At 39.6% G+C, this 25,358-nt stretch overlaps 1 protein-coding gene across 5 annotated transcripts in view; it reads right to left on the bottom strand.

The window, feature by feature from the left end:
- rfx1a (regulatory factor X, 1a (influences HLA class II expression)) overlaps positions 1-25,358 on the bottom strand; it is a 163,960-nt gene that overhangs the window by 135,858 nt on the left and 2,744 nt on the right. The gene's annotated exons all lie outside the window — the stretch shown is intronic.

Raw genomic sequence — 25,358 nt, forward strand, 5'->3', positions numbered from 1 at the left:
ACACTGAAATCACTTCCGCATTCCATTCTAACCAAGTGAAAATGTGGCCTTTTAACTCAGCCGTAGAGAGGGTTGGGCCAGCAGTGGAACATTTACCTGCTTGAATTTCTCAGATCAGTGGCATAGTGTACACATATCCCATAGAGCTGGAAAAACATTTGATTACAACCGACTACAGGACTGGAAATAAGGCTCCCATTGCAAAGCAGTTTGATCCACTCCCAGTTTTACTGTGAGTTTAAGAAGACACACCTGAGCTTGTTACTATACGCTGAGGCTAATTTAAGCTTGTAGAAAAACCTGGAATGGGGTAAACTGCTATGCAATAGAAGTCTTATTTCCAACCCTGGATTACCAATAAAAAGGACATCCACACCACACTGTGGACCCACATTGCAAGGTGAATCATCTGTTTCTAACACAATAACTTGTGTCTGCTGGGCAGGGTGGGCGTCTGACTCTATATGAACTAATTTTTCAGAAACAGTGTCTCGAGATGAAATGCCTTTCAAAGTAGTTTCCCCAGGGCTATGCATTGTACAGACACTGGCTTGAACAAGTCTCAACACAAAGGTAGCACATATCTGCTTACACTGCTGAGTTTACTCTACTTCACTGACATTGCTGCATCTGTATGAGAGTTTCATCACAGTGTTGTAGCTAGCTGTATTATCCCTACTCTCTGTCCCTCCAGACAAGCCTACTCTTTAGCCAGTGTCTATAGATCATTAAGGGTTCTCAAAAGCTGTTTTCTCCAAATCGAATTTTATTGAAAAAATTTTTAAGGAAGAAAAAAAACAACAACAACAACAACACAGGTTACAATTCTAAAACATATCAGAAAAAAAAAATTATACTGCCTTATCAAAGCCCCTAAATAATTTGCTTATTGTTGGTTTACTAACTTGCTTTCTGTAAAAATAATTAATGCTGTTAACTAGGGATGTTTTTAAAGTTTAAACATTTAAATGTTTACCAACAGTTCAAAATGTTGAGTTGCGTGCTAAACGTTTCACCATCGTCAAAGATATGCATGTTAAATATCAGCTGTAGTGTTTATATAGCAGGATGTGTGCAGTGGGAGGTTATTCATTTATTAAGTCCTATTAGAGCCTTAAAGGTCTGAGATGCTCTGTAATCGTGAGAAGGCATGACACCCCCTCGCCCCCCTGCAGGGATCTGAACTAATTCCTGATCGGTTTAACGAGATGCACGGGATTGTAAAGAAGTCAATTTAACAGAGCAGAGAGAAAACTTACCTGGATTAGTAAAGGCTAGCTGCTCAAACCTAGGGATACTGCATTAATAAAACACCAACAAATCCAGCTGGATTCAGACAGGCTGGTTTCAAGATAGCAACATTAACATCAGTAATGGAAAGTCTATAAAGATCATGAGCAGGTACAATTGGTTTTCCATAAGCCAATTAATGGTGTAACAATTTAAATGATAATTTGATCTTACTATGTATCAGACAAGCAGCCCAGGGCCATCACATGTATCGTGATATGTATCGTATGGTGATATCACTGTATCATTGCACCCCAACTTCCGATATTATACAATAGTGTTAGGAACCTGACAACAGAAAAGGACGCAGTCATTGATATACCAATTACAGTACACGTTTAAAGAGTGAGCAAGGCGTAGACAAGAGTGCAGAATGTTTAAATCAATGCAATGCTTTATAGAGACAGGTAGACTTGGTCTGAGTAAGTATTCTGGGCTTCAGCGTTTTGCACTAGCTGTGCTTGTACTGTATTGTATGCGCTGTGTAACATGAGCAGCCCCCTCTGATGCAGTCCTCCTGCTTTGATCTGCCATGGATGTGATTTCAGAGCTCCTTCCCAAGTCCTAAAGATAACCAAGGGTGGCCTCGCTCACTATCTGTGTAAAAAATGATATATATATATATATATATATATATATATATATATATATATATATATATATATATATATATATATACACATACAGTACTGTGCAAAAGTTTTAGGCAGGTGTGAAAAAATGCTGTAAAGTAAGAATGCTTTCAAAAATAGATTATATTTATCAATTAACTAAATGCAAAGTGAGTGAACAGAAGAAAAATCTAAATCAAATCCATATTTGGTGTGACCACCCTTTGCCTTCAAAACAGCATCAATTCTTCTAGGTACACTTGCACAAAGTCAGGGATTTTGTAGGCATATAGTCAGGTGTATGATTAAACAATTATACCAATCAGGTGCTAATGATCATCAATTCAATATGTAGGTTGAAACACAATCATTAACTGAAACAGAAACAGCTGTGTAGGAGGAATAAAACTGGGTGAGGAACAGCCAAACTCAGCTAACAAGGTGAGGTTGCTGAAGACAGTTTACTGTCAAAAGTCATACACCATGGCAAGACTGAGCACAGCAACAAGACACAAGGAAGTTATACTGCATCAGCAAGGTCTCTCCCAGGCAGAAATTTCAAGGCAGACAGGGGTTTCCAGATGTGCTGTCCAAGCTCTTTTGAAGAAGCACAAAGAAACGGGCAACGTTGAGGACCGTAGACGCAGTGGTCGGCCAAGGAAACTTACTGCAGCAGATGAAAGACACATCATGCTTAGTTCCCTTCGCAATCGGAAGATGTCCAGCAGTGCCATCAGCTCAGAATTGGCAGAAAACAGTGGGACCCTGGTACACCCATCTACTGTCCGGAGAAGTCTGGTCAGAAGTGGCCTTCATGGAAGACTTGCGGCCAAAAAGCCATACCTCCGACGTGGAAACAAGGCCAAGCGACTCAACTATGCACGAAAACACAGGAACTGGGGTGCAGAAAAATGGCAGCAGGTGCTCTGGACTGATGAGTCAAAATTTGAAATATTTGGCTGTAGCAGAAGGCAGTTTGTTCGCCGAAGGGCTGGTGAGTGGTACACGAATGAGTGTCTGCAGGCAACAGTGAAGCATGGTGGAGGTTCCTTGCAAGTTTGGGGCTGCATTTCTGCAAATGGAGTTGGGGATTTGGTCAGAATTAATGGTCTCCTCAATGCTGAGAAGTACAGGCAGATACTTATCCATCATGCAATACCATCAGGGAGGCATCTGATTGGCCCCAAATTTATTCTGCAGCATGACAACGACCCCAAACATACAGCGAAAGTCATTAAGAACTATCTGCAGCGTAAAGAAGAACAAGGAGTCCTGGAAGTGATGGTATGGCCCCCACAGAGCCCTGATCTCAACATCATCGAATCTGTCTGGGATTACATGAAGAGAGAGAAGCAACTGAGGCTGCCTAAATCCACAGAAGAACTGTGGTTAGTTCTCCAAGATGTTTGGGCCAACCTACCTGCGGAGTTCCTTCAAAAACTGTGTGCAAGTGTACCTAGAAGAATTGATGCTGTTTTGAAGGCAAAGGGTGGTCACACCAAATATTGATTTGATGTAGATTTTTCTTGTTCACTCACTTTGCATTTTGTTAATTGATAAATATAAACTAATAACATGTATATTTTTGAAAACATTCTTACTTTACAGCATTTTTCACACCTGCCTAAAACTTTTGCACAGTACTGTATATATATATATATATATATATATATATATATATATATATATATATATATATATATTTAAAGGCTCAAAGGCCAGCAAACACAGAAATCCAGGTATATCAGGGTCAATTGATCTTAATAGTGGCAGGTTTAAAAACATCTAACAGTAAATATGGGTGTTTCTCTAATGTAGTTTTTGTCTTTAGAAGTAATTAAAAGTGATATTTTTTTGGTCCTATAAAAATTTTCATATTAATTAGAAGTGACGTCCCCATTGGAATCTTTAAGCAGCAGCTACACTTATAATTGCATCTCACACACAACAGGTTCTATAAAAACAGATTGAGTATGTCAATGTCAGATTTTCATCATCATTTTTTTAACACTTGTATAAGTGTGTGGTGGCTACCTCTAATCAAGTTCAGAGTGTACTTTCTCATGTTCTTTGTATGACACACAGCAAAGAGTGCACAAGAAATAAACTCTCAACTTGATTAGAGGGAGACACATAGCCTATATGTTAAAGCTATTGGAATTGACTTAATTTCTATTTAATAATGGTCTTGGTTTTTACTTAATTTCTATATGATAATGACACTGATTTTGACCTTGTATGAGGTTTACTTCACTTGGTGGTAAGGCTATGGTGATGTATGGAACCACTGAATCGTTTGATCACTATCGATGGTCAAGCATGTGCATTGTGGTTTTATTTTGTTTTCTTTGTGTGCTACTTTTGACAAACATCCCAGAAACGTAGTCCCCATCGAGCGGCAGGTTGCAAACAAGCTGCGTTCCTCTTTAAAAGCAAACATTTTGGATGCTCTCCTGTTCTTAACAAAATAAAAAAGACCCTAAAATACTGAACTGTTTTTGTAAATAAGTATTGTTGTTGCCAGTGCTCCAGATAAGCTACGTACTGGGTGTTTTACGCATTCAAAAAATATGAATTATGTATGTGTTGGCGGGCCGGTGTAAGAACTGCATTTTGAATGCAAGTTTGGCATGGATGGGGTTAAGTCTATCCCTGCCAACAATCGCATGGGGAATATGGCCATTCCCCAAATAGGTAATTGAGTGCTGATTGGGGAATGACCACATGTATATAGGGAAGCCAAGTCCTTTGTTTGGTTGAAGGAGTTTGGGGTGAGTTTGTGCTGTTTCTTATTTTTTTCAGCCTACCAGTGTGTATTCTTTTGTTTAAACCTTTCATTTTGGCCCCTGTGCCGTGCTTGTTTGTTCTTATGTTTATTTTGTGTTTTGTTTAATAAAAGTGTGCATCAGCACTTTAAACTGCAGCTTCCCTGTCTCTGAGTCTCTTTCCTTCCAGGTAACAGCTTGGGCTGTGCCACTATCCTGCCACAGTATGATACTTACATTGAAAGAATTCGCAGAGCAATTTTGCTGCACAGCTGAGTTCACATGTTATCAAGCTCCTTGTACTTCGTTAGTTCCCGGCATCTCGATGGTCAGTTGTGAATATACTGCATGTGGTAGCTACAGAACGGATTAGAAATGCAGGGATAGCTTATTGTAACCTGCCTGGGAACTGCTAGACACTAGACCAATACGTTTGGGTTGAAAAAACAAAAGTACGGTTGAATCCACTCCCTTGCAATGCGTGTTTGTGACTGGTGAATAAGAGACAGAATTCTTGATCCTTAGGATTTCTCAGCACCGTCTTAGTTCCTCTCAGCTTAACCTACCAATTTACCCATCTGTCAACTGAATTTTTGGAAGGTAAATCTATATAATAAATACAATATTCTGTGTTTGGAAAGAGTTGGGATGGTTTATATTGCTCAGTAAGGAATAAAATATTATCATTTCTTTATTTACATTTGTGCAGTATCAGTAGTTTTTAAAAAAAAATATTACAAATATATAGTATATTCTGCAGGCCTTTTGTGAAATATATTTAGGGCTTCTGATTTTCGGTTTTAACCGATAAACACCCCCGATACAAAAAAATATAAAATTTGGTGTATATCCAATAAACACTGGAAATGGTGACTCAATTCACATCGACACTTACCCATTTCCAGGTAAAAAAAAATGTAATAAAATAAGCTACAAAAAAATAAAAATAAACTTTCCCAGTGCAGTTGACTCCTTCCTGACTTGAGCTGTACCTCTCATTGATTTGTTCGGAATACTTTAAACCAGCCTACTACTGAGTGGCAGCAAATTCCTACATTTCCAGTGGAGGATTATATGCGCTTGAGAGTTTTAAAACAAGATTACAATTAGAAATGGAGTATTGTTCTTGTTTGCGAGATTTAAAGCTATATTACAGTTCAATAGGGAGGATTTACATGCTCGTGGAATTTAAAACAGAATTACAAATTGTGGTAATGTAAAAAAATGCCTAAAAACACACAAAGTACCCAGAAGAATATGTTCGTGACCATAAGGATTTCGTTGTGGAGGACAGCAAAGGAAAGAAGGTACAAGTGTTGAAGTACTGTCGAATTTGGGGTATCTACAAAAAACTCAACACAGAAAAATGTAATTAATAAACACTTAAAAACAGAAGCCCTAAGTATATTCCATCTGCAGCGTTGGAATTAATATATATAAATATAAATATAAATATATATATATATATATATATATATATATATATATATATATATATATATATATATTTGTGTTTATTTCCTTTGCTTTACAGCCATACTGTTTGTGGTCAAAAAAGCAAATAAGAATAATTGCTGTGTTTGTTTTTATTGTAAGACCAAGTTTTTGTACAGTAGTTCAAAGTAACATTACAGTTAAAATGTATGGTTGTAGTTAATGCATACCCTATGAATTAGCATTAAAGTATGTACAGTATTTATTGAAAGTACTCACGACTTTAAGGTAATGTTGCATTTTATTCATATAAAATGCATTTTACTCACATAGGGTCAATTACAACGAACATGCAGATTTAATACAGAGCTGCGTACTACGTTGCGGACTAGCTAATATGGTACTCTCTCAGGATCATCCCCAGCTGCGTACTAACCGAGTACCAATTGCAATAAAAAAAGATGGGGATCAAAGTTGGGGACAAGCCGATCCCCAGCTTTTGTAAAGAGCTCAGGGTTAAAAGCTCTTTATTGCAGTGTACTACCAAATAGAAACTGGGGGGGGAGGGCACTTGCTTCCAGCGAATTATATTTTAGTGTTATTTTCATTACAAGATCGAAATTATAATATATATATATATATATATATATATATATATATATATGCCAGTGCCTTGCATAAGTGTTCACCCCCCTTGGACTTTTTCACAGTTTGTACTGTTATAACCTGTTATTAAAATGGATTTAATTAGGATTTTATGTCACTGATCTACACAAAATAGTCCATAATGTCGAAGTGGGGAAAAAAATCTACATATTTTTCAAAATGATTTACAAATAAAAAACTGAAAAGTCTTGATTGCATAAGTATTCCCCCCCTTTGCTGTGACACCCCTAAATAAGCTCTGGTGCAACCAATTGCCTTCAGAAGTCACATAATTAGTTGAATGGCGTCCACCTGTGTGCAATTAAAGTGTCACATGATCTCAGATTAAATACACCTGTTTCTGGAAGGCCCCAGAGTTTGTTAGAGAGCATATCTAAACAAACAGCATCATGAAGACCAAGGAGCTATCAAAACAAGTCCGGGATTAAGTTCTGGAGAAGCACCAATCAGGGTTGGGTTATAAAAAAATATCCCAAACTTTGAACATCCCCCGGAGCGCCGTTAAATCCATTATTAAAAAATGGAAAGAATATGGCACAATCGCGACTCTGCCTAGAGAAGGCTGTCCACCAAAACTCAGTGACCAGGTAAGGAGGGCATTAGTCAGAGAAGCAACCAAGAGGCCAATGGTAACTCTGAAGGAGCTGGAGTGGAGAAACCGTCCATGGGACAACTATAACCCGGACGCACCACAAGCTGGGCTTTATGGAAGAGTGGCGAGAAGAAAGCCATTGCTGAAAAAAACCCATATCAAATCCTGTTTGGATTTTGCCAAAAGGCATGTGGGAGACACAGCAAACATGTGGAAAAAGGTTCTCTGGTCTGATGAGACCAAAATTGAACTTTTTGGCTTTAGCGCAAAACGCTGAAAAAAGAAACAAGGACCAGGGTTCACAAATGGAGATTAGATAAAGGGGCATTCAGAACAGAAAATAGGAGGCACTTTTTTACACAGAGAATTGAGGTCTGGAACCAACTCCCCAGCAATGTTGTTGAAGCTGACACCCTGGGATCCTTCAAGAAGCTGCTTGATGAGATTCTGGGATCAATAAGCTACTAACAACCAAACGAGCAAGATGGGCTGAATGGCCTCCTCTCGTTTGTAAACTTTCTTATGTTTTTATGTTCTTAGTTGTTCCCGAAGATGAGCAATCTTCACTTAGATTTACTTGTTTAATTATTGAATGATGAAAATAAGACATTTTTAGAGGAGTTATGCATAATCTGATATCATTGAATTGATGTACATTAATAGTTTTCAATAATTTAGTAGCGATTTGGTATGTTACATATTCAGTATATTATCAGTAGTTCTAAAAGTAGTACTTCTGTTAGTTTTGGTCACGTTTTCTAAGGACATCGATACATCTGCTGTTTTGGAAAATGATACATCGATGGTAATAAAGGAGGCCTTGTCCCAGCCTTACTTGGTGGTGCTGTATTGACTTTCCTGGGAGCTGGGTCGTTATCCAGCAGCAGCTGACCTGTTATCTGAAGCCTGCCTGCCTGCTCCAGATGACTCAATCAGCTGCCAGTGTTAATGATACCTCCTCTCCCTCCCCCACCCTGCCTGCCTGCCTGTTTGGTCAGAGGGCTAAAAGAGCACAGGGCTCAGGTTACAGTGCACTAAATGTTGAAATACAAACTCCCTCCCCAGCTAGTGAGCCTTTCCTCTGCTTTCCAAGAGGCAAGTTTTTAATTAACTCCCTATTATTAAAGACATTGAAAATAATGCTACACAACAAAAAAAAAAAACTACATACATACAGTCAGCACTCACATATCCGACCCTATACAATTTTGACTTCAGTGACACTTAACAGAGTGTAACGCATATCCGATTTCATGGCCCTTTCCAACCCCTGTCCGTTTTTCAGGGAACACAAAAAAGATACAATGTCAAAAATACATAGCATAAAAGGACTGTGTTTTAAAATAAGTAGGCTTCCACTTAAATCAGTGTTGGGACAAATATCTGAATATTCAATCAATTTGTTTTTGACATGTATTTGAATACAAAAATCAGATGGTCGTATTTGCTACAAATGACAAATACCTTGCACTTATTTACCGCCTGACCAGAATTTACGCGACAGTTTAAAAAAAAAAAAAGAGCTCTGTGTGATACGTGGGATTAATTATACATATATAAAACACAGGATCAACACAGCAGCTCTTGAGCCTCTATTGAAGTTTTAGACAGCAAAAAGTAAACAAACCAGATTATGCACTCACACTCATAGTGATCTCTATGGAACACCATCTGGGACAAAAACGCGTTGTGCTGCTTTAGAGCGATAGAAGGATATTACCACCTCCATGCTTGACAGTAGGTATGGTGTTCTCTAGGACACTCTAGGACATTCACTTTCTTGTTTTTAAGCTACTCCAGTGTCGCTTTGGCTGTTGTTTCATCGGACCACAGAATCTTTTGCCACATCTTTTCAGAGTCTCCCACATGCCTTTTTGCAAATTCCAAGCAGGATTTTACATGGGCTTTTTTTCAGAAATGGCTTCCTTCTTGCCACTCTTCCATACAGGCCACATTTGTGGAGTACCTGAGCTATTGTTGACACATGGACAGTTTCTTCCATCTCAAAGATCCGTGGTTGTCTGTTCTTGACTTTTCCTAAATACGTGTATTAAATACCCTGACGCCGTTTGAAAGTCAGAATCGCAAAAATAAAAAAGTTATAAGCACTTCTACCTAGAACCTTCAAAAGTAGTCATTTTGGCGGCTTGTTACAATTAGGGATGTGCACGACAAATATTTTGACTATCGATAATTCCACAGCTGTTGATGTCGACTAATCGAATAGTCGCCCCCCCCCCCCCCCCGCCTCCGCCCCGCCTCCGCCTCCGCCTCCGCCTCCGCCTCCCATTCAAAATGAGACGTACATTAAATGCGAAATAATGCAAAGTGACAATTATTGCAATTGCAATAAATTCTGAACTTTATTTTAAAATACTTAGCTAACACAACAACTTTAACAACTTTGTTAAATAAACATTAGGCTATGTAAAAAAAAACACCTTCCTATTCGGAAACATACAGAAATGCCATAACAGCAGCAATAACATAAGCATACCTGTCAACGCTCGTGTGAGACTCTCGTATTTTGCAAGCAAGTGTTATTTTTTTTTTTACCGATATTGTCACAATCTTTTCCGTTAATTACAATTTCAAATGAACTATAAATGTTGTGACAATTAAAAAAAAAAAAAAAAGTAACGCTTGCTTATAAAATATGGGCGTCTCCTAATTTTTATTCAATTATTAATTTAATTTTCATTCAATAATAGTTTAGCAATGTGAGCTGCGAGGCAAATGCCTTAACATTAGCATCCTTGTGGCAATAATGTTTTCCGGTCATAACAGCGAAATACAAAATGCATTAGACTATCTAGCTAGGTAATTTATACAATCCACTTAACTAAACGATTTACTTTTCCCACGTTTTCAAACCACACACAACATATATAGACTACCAGTCTACGTTAAATCAAATCGGAAACATACCTGTGTGTTCGAGTTCCAGTGAATAAAAAATAAATAGCCTGTATAGGCAATAGCTTGCTATGTATGTAGCTAGCTTAATAATATTAATAAATAAATAAATGAATGAACAAAAAGGCCTGAGTGGCATTAACGCACTAGCCTTCTATGGAAGCAAAAAAAAAAAAAAAAAAAAATCCTAACAAAAACTTTAGGAATAGTTAGGCTAGCAATGTCCATTATTATTATCATGTTCACTTATTCTTGTTTAAAAAAATCAGCATGTCCATCAGGTCCGGCAATACTGCAGCAGACGGTGCTCAGGCAGAGTTTGTTGTTTTTGTTTCAACTTCAGAGCCTGAGTAGCTATTGCACTGTGATAAAAATGCGACACAAGACGGCTGGCCGCACCGACTACATTATGTATAGCACCAAGTTTAAAGCCATCGTTGAAGGCGAGCTGCAGAGTGTGTGCAAAGCACAAATTCGAGTCCCATTCAACAAACTCCGAAGATGATGTTGCTGGCATTGTCGTGAACACAGGCAGTGATTTCCCCCCCTTAAACCCGAATGGTCTACAGCGGTGTTTGACACATTTGCGAGATTCTCTGCTGTATGCCTCTCTGGCGTGGCGCGAGTCTGTAGAACTACGTTTTTCATTTCCCAGTCCTCAATGAAATGACAGGTTATTATGACGTACCACTCGGTATTCGGTGCAGTCCACGCATCTGTAGTAATCACCACCTTCTCAACCTTTGACAAGTTTCTGCGGACAGACGCTGCTGAATCGGCATGCATTTTTTTCGAGTCGAGTGGTAATTGTTTTAGTGCAGAGTTTTTCGTGCATGGTGTATTCAGGTTCCACAAATTTCATCAACTCCCGAAATCCCTCACCTTCAACAAAACTTATGGGAAGCATGTCCTTTGCCACCATATTAGCAATAAGGGCTGATGTTTTTTCAGCACGTACGTTGTCACACTGACGAGGCCTCACCGCAAAGGATACAATGGCGGTTTGTTGCGGTCCTCTTTACTTTTCTGTCGTTGTTAGCGTCGCAGAAGGGTGTTTGGCTTTTAGGTGGGTAGATTTGTTGTAGTTTAATTGCACTGCACATATTTTACACTTAGTGTTTTCATTTACTTTGTCAAAGTATTTCCATGCTGAACTTTTCTGTGAGGAAGCCATCGTTAGCCGAGGTACGTTTTAGTTTAGCCAATCACAGACAAGAAATAACAAATCCCACCCTCCAGTCAATCTTCATTACCGCTACATAGAGAGCCAATCAGCAGTACAGGCTTTAAAATAAAATCAAATATATACATTTTTTTTTTAACTTTCGAATGTTGGATTCACTTGTCGATAGGTGCCATCGTTATCGAATAGTCGAATGTTCGACTATTCGGTCTCACCCCTAGTTACAATACATGCTTTTATTGTCAATATGACCGACAATACGATATTTTTTATATGTATACAAGCCAGTTTGTTATCTCTACCTCCACTGAGTTTACAGCAGTATGTATTTGAATAGAATATTGCTCTTGAAGTCTAGATATGTGTTATCCAAATGTCTATTGTAATCCTATCATTCCTTGGAAAACTGCCGTCTGGCTGTCTACGTGAGCACATATAGTCTGCTGTCTTATAATATAAGAACATAAGAAAGTTTACAAACGAGAGGAGGCCATTCAGCCCATCTTGCTCGTTTGGTTGTTAGTAGCTTATTGATCCCAGAATCTCATCAAGCAGCTTCTTGAAGGATCCCAGGGTGTCAGCTTCAACAACATTACTGGGGAGTTGGTTCCAGACCCTCACAATTCTCTGTGTAAAAAAGTGCCTCCTATTTTCTGTTCTGAATGCCCCTTTATCTAATCTCCATTTGTGACCCCTGGTCCTTGTTTCTTTTTTCAGGTCAAAAAAGTCCCCTGGGTCGACATTGTCTATAGCTTTTAGGATTTTGAATGTTTGAATCAGATCGCCGCGTAGTCTTCTTTGTTCATGTAAAGGGCTGGTGGATGTGCAGTGATGATTTAGGGTCTCTGATCTCAGTTTGGGAGTTAATATATTTGCATGTCATACATCGTGGTCTGTTGCATGGGACTGTGACTTTTAAAGGTTCTGCAGAAGAGCGAATTTCACTGTGGACCACGTATTCTTTTAAGTCTCTTCTATTGGACATTAGTGGAGGATTTTTGAAAAAAAGTGCTGTAGATGGATCTTCCAAGAGGCTTCAAAATAAATTTCAACCCCAACCGAGACAACATAAGATACTACAGGTCAGTACAATCTACAATTATGAAATGGACTGCACCTACCACTGCCAAGCAGGAAATAACTTCCAACACTGATCACAAAATAACATTTCAGAAAATACATCTCAAAAGTTGTCAAAATTCCTGAAAACTTGCCACTTACCAGTACCGGTTTTATCTAAAGGCCTAAAATTTGTACCTACAAAAAAAATAGCTAATGAATTCACTACACTCAATGACAACCAACAGTTTTTCCGACGATTACGTCTGCACGCTGACTTTGCACAAACTGATCGGGATGACCCAACTTCTAACCAAACTATTTCTGACCCTGCTGACAATAATGTTACTTATTTTAGTACAAACCCACCAAATCCTCCTGGACACCCACTTCAGGTGAATTTCAAGCACTAGATTTTTTACAAACAAATCTGAAAGAGAAATCCAACAAATCAATTTTAACATACCTAAAAACATCTTAATCAATCTAATAAAGAGGAGACTGCGCTACGGAACTGTGACAGTATGAGTTCTGGTTGTAAATCTCCCTCTCGACCTGTGAGGGCGCTAAGTAGCGAAAGGGAAAGGCTTTGGACAGGTTGGCCTGACAGTTCATTCCCTGGGTCGGGAAGTCAGTCAGCCTGGAAAAAGGCAAGACTCCGTTGCAGGAACATATTGACCTGGAAGGTAAACGAGGTAGCAGCTTTGTTTTGTTTGTTTTGTCTGTTTAATAACTCTCTGTGTTTTTGCTATATAGCACTAGACGGCTAAACACCAATCCGGAGCTATCGCCAAGGGCCAGCACAAAACCAGATCACCACTGCACTACCGTCACTTTAACTTTGGTACAGTAAACATACAGCGATAAAGAAAAACAGTTACAAATTTGCAAACCGGTGAATGAAAAATGGTATTTATTGCACAGCCCAAACCGAACTACAGAAAAGACTGCAAACTCGAGCTAACCCTCCAAAACAAAAAACATAATTAATTCAAATAGAAACAATAATAATCATAATATGATTAATGCAACGAAAATAATTACAAAGCATACCTCTAATAGTATAGTTTAGACATAAATAATTACTATATTCTAAAATCCCGTACTACAGAATTGTGTGGAAGCGACAACGTGGGAGAAGTACTGTCGTGGACAAGTACAGCGCAGTTAGAAGCAGAAAGGAGGAATTACATCTTTAAATTACATCTTGAATTGCTTTAATCAGAAAACATTGCAGCTTAACCCTTTGCAGTCCATTTATTAAGTGCGCGTCAGGCGCGTCAGGTCCAATTTGAATGGCTTTCTCGGCTTTTTCCGGAGAAAAAACGACTAGAAACCCGTTTTTTGCGTTTTTTTGATGATGTCAGACAGGGTCCGACAATGGACCGGATAGGAATAATTGCAATGTCGGACCAGGTCCGACAATGGACCGCAAAGGGTTAAAGTCTAACAGCTGCGTGTCTTTTTCTGAAAACAAGCTGAAACTTGGAGCAGCTGATTCAAATTCCGCGCCGTTCTGAGAGACAGGAGAGGGGTGGAGCCCGCAGCACAACGCACAAACAAACAAAAGGCAGCCAGTGTTCAGAGCGACAGCGTGTGGAGCGACAGCGTGGGAGAAGTACAGTCGTGGACAAGTACAACGCAGTTAGAAGCAGTTGAGAGCAGGTTGACAGCTGCAGAAGCTAAACTGAACTTCCAAAACAAAAAAAATAAATAATAAAACATGGTCTTCAAGCCAGTAATCTGTGACAACTGCATGATGTGGGAAATCCGAGAAAACCCAACAGAGCTCAACCAAGTTTGTGTAAAGTGCCGCACGATCCAGGACTTGCTTCAACAAGTAAGTCTGTTAGAAATGGAGCTGGAGGAAATGAGACAGCAACAGGAGCTTGAGGAGCTGGCACAACCACAATTCATGGAAGTCTGCACCCCTAGCAGACTGAAAGGGAGATGGAAGAGAGTCGAAACAGCTGGGTTCAGATAGGCAGAAGCAGGGAAAAAAAGAAACTTTGTCAAACACAACCACCAGAAATCCAGACATCCAACAAATTTGAGCCACTTCAACATTTAGATGACCAAAACCAACATCAGGAGAATGAAAGAAACAACACCCAGGACCCTATAAACAGTGCTGGCCAGGCAGTAAAAAGAAGGGAGGTCATGATTGTTGGGGACTCCATACTGAGAAACACAGCAAGTTCAGTTCGCAGTTTGGACCTCCTTACTACAACAGTGTGCTGCCTTCCAGGAGCCTCAGTCAAGCACATCACTGAGAATGTTGACGGGCTCCTACAACGATCAGGACACGACCCGGTAGTAGTCGTCCAAATCGGTACAAACAACATTGGAAGAGACAGACCATGATCCCTGCCAAACAAATTCAGAGAACTAGGAAGGAAATTAAAAGACAAGACCAAAACTGTGGTATTTTCTGGGATACTGCCGGCACCTTGCAAAGGACCATATGGACAGCTGGAAATACAAAATCAAAATGCATGGCTGAAATCGTGGTGCATACAGGAAGGCTTCACCTTTCTTGAACACTGGAGCACATTCTACAACAAGGACTATCTATATAGGTGGGACGGACTGCACTTAAACAGAAAGGGAACCAATCTACTCGAAGAAAGGATCCTTGAGGAGGTCCAGAAGCATTTAAACTAGAAAGGAAGGGGGGAGAAAACAAAAAAAAACAGACGGGAGACCACATCAAAACAAGGGCAACAACTCAGGTAAGACAACTATTAAATGTATTTATCTTAATGCTAAGGTTTACAATTTTAGAAAAGCAAACTATGAAGGTATGAAACAGAGATTAACAGAAGTAGATTGGAGTAAAATAGAAAAAACATCCACAGAAAAAGGATGGCTGTTTTTTTAAAAATGTAGTACTAGAGGCGCAAAACAATTACATCCCAAAAGTAGACAAATCTAAATCTAAAACAAAATGGCCAAAATGGTTTAAAGATCAATTAAAAAAAAATATTCAGCAAAAAAAGGCACTTTACAGTGCGTTTAAAAGGGACCAAAAACAAAGTACACAGAAAGAGTACTTGGAACTGCAAACACAAGTCAAAAAGGAAGTTAGAAAGGCCAAGAGAGAGATAGAAATCAGTATTGCTAAGGGGGCTAAAACCAATTCCAAAATGTATTTCCAATATTATAACAGCAAGAGAACATTCAAAGAGGAGGTTAAATGTCTAAGAGAGACAAATGGCAAAATCATAGATGAAGAAAAAAAAATAGCAAATATATTAAATGATTACTTTTCACAGGTTTTTACAAAGGAGGACACGGACAACATGCCCCACATGGTGACCTGTTCCTATCCAATTTTAAATAACTTTAGCATAACAGAGGCAGAAGTGTTAAAGGGCCTAGGAGCTCTTAAAATAAACAAATCCCCTGGGCCGGACGAGATCCTCCTAATAGTACTCAAAGAAATGAAAGAAGTTATTTACAAACCGCTAACCAAGATCATGCAACAGTCTCTTGACACAGGGGTTGTACCGACAGACTGGAGAACTACAAACGTAATACCGATCCACAAAAAGGGAGACAAAACCGAACCAGGTAACTACAGACCAATAAGCCTGACTTCTATTATATGTAAACTTATGGAAACTATAATAAGATCTAAAATGGAAAATTACCTATATGGTAACAATATCCTGGGAGACAGTCAGCATGGTTTTAGGAAAGGGAGATCGTGTCTAACTAACCTGCTTGACTTTTTTGAGGATGCAACATTGACAAAGGGTAATTGCAAAGCATACGACATGGTTTATTTAGATTTCCAGAAAGCTTTTGATAAAGTCGCGCATAAAAGATTAATTCTCAAACTGAATGCAGTAGGGATTCAAGGAAATGCATGCACATGGATTAGGGAGTGGTTAACATGTAGAAAACAGAAAGTACTGATTAGAGGAGAAACCTCAAAATGGAGTGAGGTAACCAGTGGTGTACCACAGGGATCAGTATTAGGTCCTCTGCTATTCCTAATCTACATTAATAATTTAGATTCTGGTATATTAAGCAAACTTGTTAAATTTGCAGACGACACAAAAATAGGAGGAGTGGCAAACACTGTTGCAGCAGCAAAGGTCATTCAAAATGATCTAGACAGCATTCAGAATTGGGCAGACACATGGCAAATGAAATTTAATAGAGAAAAGTGTAAAGTATTGCATGCAGGCAATAAAAATGTGCATTATAAATATCATATGGGAAATAATGAAATTGAAGAAGGGAACTATGAAAAAGACCTAGGAGTTTATGTTGACTCAGAAATGTCTTCATCTAGACAATGTGGGGAAGCTATAAAAAAGGTCAACAAGGTGCTCGTATATATTGTGAGAAGTGTTGAATTTAAATCAAGGGAAGTAATATTGTGTTCAGTTCTGGTCACCTCGTTACAAAAAGGATATTACTGCTCTAGAAAGAGTGCAAAGAAGAGCAACCAGAATTATCCCAGGTTTAAAAGGCATTTCATATGCAGACAGATTGGAGATTAGATAAAGGGGCATTCAGAACAGAAAATAGGAGGCAATTTTTACACAGAGAATTGTGAGGGTCTGGAACCAACTCCCCAGTAATGTTGTTGAAGCTGACACCCTGGGATCCTTCAAGAAGCTGCTAACAACCAAACAAGCAAGGTTTGTAAGCTTTCTTATGTTCTTATGTTTCTTATGTTCAATAAACTGTAGTCAACAATCACTATAGCAATTTTTATACAAAGGGCAGATCACACAGCGGGGAATACAAAATACTGAATCAATTCAGTTACATTAAAGTAGCAGAAACTGATGACAAAACAATAAAGTTCAAAAAAGAAAAAAGAAAACAAATCCAGGCATTCGTCAAAAAAAAACTAAACAAAAATTAAGTCTCTAAAAAAAAAAAAACATCCAAGAAAAAGACAAAATCCAGCAGCAAAAGAGCAAGAAAAAAAGGTAGATCTCACCCAGTCCAATTTGATCTTCAAATCCGTGGGGATGATTCCTCCTTGGTGGTATTTATTTTAAAATGCTGCAACTCTCGTTGTACAATCCCCATACGTGGTGACGACTGTTTACATCAGCGCATTTCAAAAGAAACACATGAAATAGAACAACTTCAAGGCTGGCGAAACAAAAGTATCAAGGAAAACCCGAACGCATTTTAACTTGATACTATGGAACAGCAAAACAGTTAGTAAAGCTGTGTCTGAAGCACAATGTCAAAGCTAGCCCAAAAATAATCCTACCAGGGAAACTGCGGCTAGAAACAATAGAGAGGTAACGAAACAGACTAACCAAATATAATAACAAATACCTCAACCAAGTTAAAAAAAAACGGTAACGAGAGTAATTCCAAACAAAAGACAGCCCTTCTCCTCAGTGTTTTTTCTCTCCCTTTTTAAACTTCCCGGCTACCAGGAAGCGAGACGGCTTTCAACTACAACAAGCCGGTTGGGTCAAACGCACAAATGCGTTGAAAAAGCAAAACTAGAGAAAGTACGGGAACCACCCAAGGCAAACATTAGACAATACCCAAAATGTTTATTTTATATATTATAATAAAATGAAAACTGGAATGTTATATAATTAATAAAAAAACACTTTTAGTGTCATAAAATAAGGCAGAGGGGATCAAGAAAGCTAATGAGCTAGCTAGCCTGGCCAGGCATACTGCCTTGCAATTAAGCAAAAGGCAAATGAAGCGTTTCTTGCTTCATATTGGGTGGCAGGTGCCACACCGTTACGATCAACATTGTTATCAGCACTTGTTTCACCAATAGCACGTATTATATTGTACTTCACCACAAGCACTGAGAGCACTCACTTTGGACCTGTGTGTAATTGTGTGTGTTTCGTACTGTGCTTATTGTTTGCGGTACTGCAACCCTTTTTCATTACTGTGCAATACACATTGTTGTGTATTGCCAGCTCTTTATTATTTACTGGCTGGTCATCAGACCATTGGATTTATAATCATTAAACAAACCATTTCACCCGTACTTTGTTGTCTGTGTGTTCTTGGAATTACTGCATCCACACCGCACCTGCTATACACCTGTTACCAATTACCACTTTGCCACAGGAACTTACAAAAGCGAGATGACATTATAATAAAACCAGCTGACAAAGGAGGAGCTGTAGTTGTCTTTTACATAAAAGAAGCTCGGCAACAACTCTCCGATACCATCTTCTACACTAACAATGATAAAGATATCACTCTGAAATTACAAGACACTGTGATTTCCACTATTGATAACGCCATCCTAAAAAACCTGTTACCAGAATCTGCACGGAACCTAATTGTAGAAAACCCTCGCTGCAGTTGTTTCTATTTACTTCCCAAAATCCACAAACAAAACAATCCAGGTCGTCCCATAGTATCAGCTTGTTCCTGTCCCACTGAACTCCAAATTTATTGATATCTTCAAACCCATTGTTGAATCACTGCCTACATATGTAAAGGACTGTGGCAAAGCGCCCCGCCCCTGTGTGCATTTGTGTTATGTGTTGTATGTTGTGTTTGTAAATGTTGGTGTATAGATTGGTACACGGGATATAAACGGGTCTGTGTTTCACGTGTATTTAAAGTGTAGATTTGTATTTAGGCACGAGGAGAGCACAAATCACTTCACGTGCTGGTTTTTTTAATAAAACACAAAACAAACACAAACACAAAACAAAACCTAACTCAGTTTTGGAGCACTTACTACACAGGTTATTCCCTGACTAACTTGCAGGACGGCTAAGCCGTTTACCTGACACCACAGAACACAAACAAAAACCACACAGGTTTAACACAGCACTTACTATTTCAGACTGCTCGGAAGCAGAGCACCTATCTTCTGCCTCCTTCTACTCAGCAGCCGCGTGCAGACTGGCTGCACGTCTTAAATACCCTCACGTATATAACTAATAAAACAATTAACGAATTAAATTAAACAATAAAACAATTAACAAAAGGCGCATTTTTTTTTCTTCCGGGAGGTTTTAACCCCCTCCCTGCTGTCTCACACATCCCGCTGCCTTACACATCCCCCCCCTTCTTTTCAAGACACAGGCCACTCGACGACCACCTCCCTCCACCTTTAAAAGACCACCCACCCTCTAGTCCAACAATGTCCATTGCCGCCCTCTTCCACAGGCGGGCTTGAGGGTGAGTCGGTCCCTCCGGCACTGTCAGGAAGGAACCGCGAACCGGCGACACGGGACCCCACCGGGCTGACAGGGGCGACCAAAGCGTAGGCCGGGGCACTGGAGGATTCAGCAGTGGACAGAGGTTCCCCTGGGAACCGGCGCAGTGATGTCCAATCACCCAGGGGAAGCGAAGCAGCTAACAGGGGGAGCAACAGTGACGTCTGGCAGCAGCCCAGCGACGTCTGGGTGCTCGGGGAGAGCGGAGCAGGGAACCTCCGGAAGCGACGGCTTCTCCCCTCTGGGCTCCAGAAGCGGCAGCTTCTCCCCTTTGGGCTCCGGAAGCGGCGGCTCCTCCCCTTGGGGCTCTGGAAGCGGCGGCTCCTCCCCTCGGGGCTCTGGAAGCGGCGGCTCCTCCCCTCGGGGCTCCGGAAGCGGCGGCTCCTCCCCTCGGGGCTCCGGAAGCGGCAGCTCCTCCCCTCGGGGCTCCGGAAGCGGCAGCTCCTCCCCTCGGGGCTCCGGAAGCGGCGGCTCCTCCCCTTTGGGCTCCGGAAGCGGCAGCTCCTCCCCTCGGGGCTCCGGAAGCGACGGCTCCTCCCCTCGGGGCTCCGGAAGCGACGGCTCCTCCCCTCGGGGCTCCGGAAGCGGCGGCTCCTCCCCTCGGGGCTCCGGAAGCGGCAGCTCCTCCCCTCGGGGCTCCGGAAGCGGCAGCTCCTCCCCTCGGGGCTCCGGAAGCGGCAGCTCCTCCCCTCGGGGCTCCGGAAGCGGTGGCTCCTCCCCTCGGGGCTCCGGAAGCGACGGCTCCTCCCCTCGGGGCTCCGGAAGCGACGGCTTCTCCCCTCGGGGCTCCGGAAGCGGCAGCTCCTCCCCTCGGGGCTCCAGAAGCAGCAGCTTCTCCCCTTTGGGCTCCGGAAGCGGCTGCTCCTCCCCTCTGGGCTCCGGAAGCGGCGGCTCCTCCCCTCTGGGCTCCGGAAGCGGCGGCTCTTCCCCTCTGGGCTCCGGAAGCGGCGGCTCCTCCCCTTTTGGCTCTGGCAGCAGCAGCTCCTCCCCCTCTGGCTCGGGAGACTGCGGAGCTCCGCTAGCCTGCTCCCACTCTTGGAGCAGCAGCTCCAATTCTGTTGGCTCCCTCCTCTTCCGCGGTGCCAACCCCAACTCGCTCATCTGTCTCTCCAATCTTGCGGTCAATGCTTTTTGGACCGCAGTATTGCGGTTGATTCTCTCGATCAACTCCTCAATACTCTCCATTTCTAGGGTCGTAGGGGCGCCCACACACTCTGCCACCATCTGTAAACGATCACGCTATCCACGGGTTCGTGCCCCTTTAAAATTACGACCCAGCACAACAGAAATGGAGTTTCAAGCGCGGTTGCGCTAATTTTTTTTAATAAAACACAAAACAAACACAAACACAAAACAAAACCTAACTCAGTTTTGGAGCACTTACTACACAGGTTATTCCCTGACTAACTTGCAGGACGGCTAAGCCGTTTACCTGACACCACCGAACACAAACAAAAACCACACAGGTTTAACACAGCACTTACTATTTCAGACTGCTCGGAAGCAGAGCACCCATCTTCTGCCTCCTTCTACTCAGCAGACGCGTGCAGACTGGCTGCACGTCTTAAATACCCTCCCGTATATAACTAACAAAACAATTAACGAATTAAATTAAACAATAAAACAATTAACAAAAGGCGCTTTTTTTTTTCCTTCCGGGAGGTTTTAACCCCCTCCCTGCTGTCTCACACATCCCGCTGCCTTACAATATATATATATATATATATATATATCATCACTACATAACTTTTTACATAAAAAACAGGTAAAACAACAAGACCCTTTTTAATTTCTAAAGACGGCACAAGACAGCTACCGTATTTCAGTTTGAAAATCAAAGCCTCTCATTGGCTGAACAGGTTAACTGGTAACAAGGAGGAACACCGATCTCCCCGATGTGGAAGGGGTGGGAACGGGCGGGGCGGATGGGATTGATTGACAGTTTGCAAGTGCAAGCATCGAATGGATAAAAAACACATCGAATGACAAAGTGCACAACAAATGCATAAAAGACACACTGACTGGATAAAGCCTACATCGAATGGATGAAAGGCACATGAATGTATAAAGCTCATATTTAATGTTTGATGCTAGTTTTTAACATTTCACTGTTGCATTTAACATTCGATGGTAGTATTTAACATTCAATACTTGAATTTAATATTCTTTGTTGAATTTATTATTTTATGTTCAAATTTATCATTTGATGTTCATTTTACATTTGATACATGAATTTAATATTTAATACAAGTATTTATTATTTGATGCTAAAATTCAACATTCGATGCTTGCCTAAATTTAACATTTAATGAATTTTTGTTATTTCACCTCCCATAGTTTCCTACCGTTACCAGTGTTAATGAAGGGGCTACAGGCTGTTCGGATAAGCCTGACGCAGGCAGATCGGTAGCTGGCATTTCTTGACTAAACTCTTGACTAAACTCATGGAAATCAAAACAATAAATTTGAAATTATTTCAGAAATGTTAAAGTTGTAATATAAAACACGTATCGTGGCAGTATGGTTTGAACTATCGAAGCGCAGCTCTGTCCTGAATATCAGCAGCACACCACTGGATTGGAATGTAAGCAAAGTTATCCCATGAAGTGGAATAACAAAAATGTACCCCACGCTAGACAGACCCACAGCTGAAGAGCTTTTGTCCAAAACGTCCTGAAATAAAACATTTTTAAAAAATGTAATCATTTTGTTTACAACGAAAAAAATCATTTATATATATATATATATATATATATATATATATATATATATATAAAGGGTTGTCAAGCGATTTTTTTGTTTTGGCATTGGCCCAAATACCTAAAGCAAAACCATTAAAAAAATGTGTTAATGTTGTGTGCTGCTCGTAAATAATTAGTACACAGTTATAGTTATACAAAGAAGATGTATTCATGTAAACGTTTTGAAAACTGTAAATAACTTGTTGAATTTTTTATTTTTTTCAAGGTTAAACGATGGCCCGTGTTACATAGAACACTAAAAATAAAATGTCAAATATACAATATGTATTTCTTTGTTTTTGTGAATTTGCTATATTTTAACATATTTTAATACTACGATATGGCTTTGAAAATGCTACTTAAACAATCGTGACTGTATTACATAATAATTTCCTTTATTCCGAGTCCAGTGGTGTTTTCTCAATGCAAGATGTATTATATACAGTACTATATGCAATAACATACACTAATATATATATATAAATAAAAATCATGCCGTTATAGGCCTACTGGCGAAATGGCCAAGAGACAGTTGGTGCCTAACACATACTGAATTATTTTGGCGTTTTTTGTCATAGAAAAGACACATTTCACATGTTTTATAATGTTACCGTAGGCTACTTTTTTTTTTTTTTTAATCAAGGATGCGGTTTTCGTTTCACAAATCTACAGCACCTTGTCTATAAACTGTACTGCAGTACACAGAAGTACATATTTCACTTGCTAGGTCACTCCATATCTCCAAACATCAGACAGATATTTTGTCTAAATAGATATGTTTATAGCGGATGAATTTCACAGTATTTTTAAGCACAAATATTATAGCCTACATTTCAACAGTCACTGCCGAAGCTTATTACTTATTCTTCCAGAAGTAATGGTCGGGTGTAACAGGGATACAAGGTTATATTTGCGCTGGGCCATGCTGTTAACAAGCCTGATGTTGTCGTCCAGGTTTTACTGTGAAACTGACTGTAGCCAGGGAGGGTGTGAGCGCATTCTACTGGACTGGAGAGAATAATGGCACGGGAGTTTAATTATGAAAACACAAGTATAAACAAACAAATAAAAAAGATTAGCCTGTTGTCAGACATATCATGTTGATACAAAATGCATTAATTTACTGTGTATTGGTATTGCGTCTGGTCTGGGAAGGGGTACACACGGGCACTTTAAGAGAAATTCAGCGGTATATATTTTTTTTATTTCAAGGGACGCGGCCTAGCGCAAACACTAAATCGTGATATGCCACTTATGCAGATTTGCACCTACAGTGGTCCAAAAAACCTCCATTGGACCTCCCTAATTTCACTACAGATGTGTTGTACTGGGAAGAGGGACACACGGGCGCGTTAAGAGGAATTCAGCGTGAACCCTGATTATATATATATATTTTAGCTCAAAGAGCCAGCTGCCCAACGTTTCGATATGTTGTACATATCTTTCTCAAGGGATCCTGTGTTTGAATCAAAACATTGGAGGTATTTATAGGTTTTTGACGGCATGACAACTACTTGTTATTGTTTACATTCAAATCCATGATTTATTCTTACATGATGTAATGGTGTTCTATATACTGTGACATCATTTTTACTTCTATCTTTGAATCTGTATTAATTCTAATTAACACTACTTTATATAAACTTATATTTTTATTATATCATGCAATGCTGGCTCTGAGGATCAGTCTAGATTTGGCCTCCCCAGCGCATCAGCATGCACAACTTTTGAATGAATTTTGTTTATTTATTTAAATGTTATATATTTATTGAAGTTAATTAGTTCATTCTTTTCTGTTGAGTCCCGCTGGCATAATCGTGTTCAGTCTATTTATCCATTTACTTTCTTTTATTCTTCTGTATGTCGCATTGTCTAATTTGAGCTGTTCTAATACTACAAACTTTACATCATTTATGTCATGTCCCTGACTGGTGAAGTGCTGTACTATTGGTTCATTCATTTTTTTATTTCTAATTAATGAAAGGTGGTTCTGAATTATTTTATATAAAGTAGTTCCAGTCTCTCCAACATATTTGATTTCATCACATTTTTCACAGGCTATTCCATAAACAACATTGCTATTTTTACAGTAGGTATTAGTTTTTAGTGGATATGTGGTGTTCTTATGTTTAATTATATTTTTACTTTTGTCTATGTATTTACACACTTTACATCTACTAGTGCACATGTTCGTAGAATCTATTTTGTCAATTATTCTTTTATGTTTACTGTGAACTAAAATATCACCTAAATTAGCTTCTCTTTTGAATGCTACAACTGGGGCCTTAAGAAATACTTTTTTTAATTTTTCTGAATTATGTAGAATCCGCAAGTGTTTCCAAACTATTTTAGAAATATTGGGCAAAAATTTAGAGTAAGTCATTACTGATGGGACTCTTTTGACCTTTTTATCTCTATTTTTATAATCTAGTAGATCATCTCTTTTTAGTTTATCTACTTTTCTTAACTCTGTCTCTATAATTCTTTCTTTGTATCCTCTTTTTTTAAGATTTGTTTTAATACATTTCTTTGTTTTACATAGTTACTTTCTTTTGAGCATATTCTTCGTATTCTTATTCCTAGACCCTTTGGGATTGCCCTTTTAGTGTGTATCGGATGTGCAGAGGACATGTGTAAATACTGGTGCATGTCAGTAGGTTTACAGAAGAGGTCAGTCTCAATTGAACCTTCTTCAAGTTTTACTATGGTATCTAAAAATTCTATTTATTTCCTTGTCCATCGAAGGTCCACCTTAATATTACTGTGTATTTCATTTGCCATTTTATGAAACTGGAAAAGAGATTCTTCTCCATGTGTCCAAACCCCAAAAATATCATCTCCAAACCGAATGTATTCTAAAGGTTCTCTTTCCGATTTTCTAAGTAATTGTTCTTCCCATTTCCCCATGTAT

The sequence above is a fragment of the Acipenser ruthenus genome, chromosome 36 (assembly GCF_902713425.1).
Source record: "Acipenser ruthenus chromosome 36, fAciRut3.2 maternal haplotype, whole genome shotgun sequence".
NCBI classification, from domain to species: domain Eukaryota; kingdom Metazoa; phylum Chordata; class Actinopteri; order Acipenseriformes; family Acipenseridae; genus Acipenser; species Acipenser ruthenus.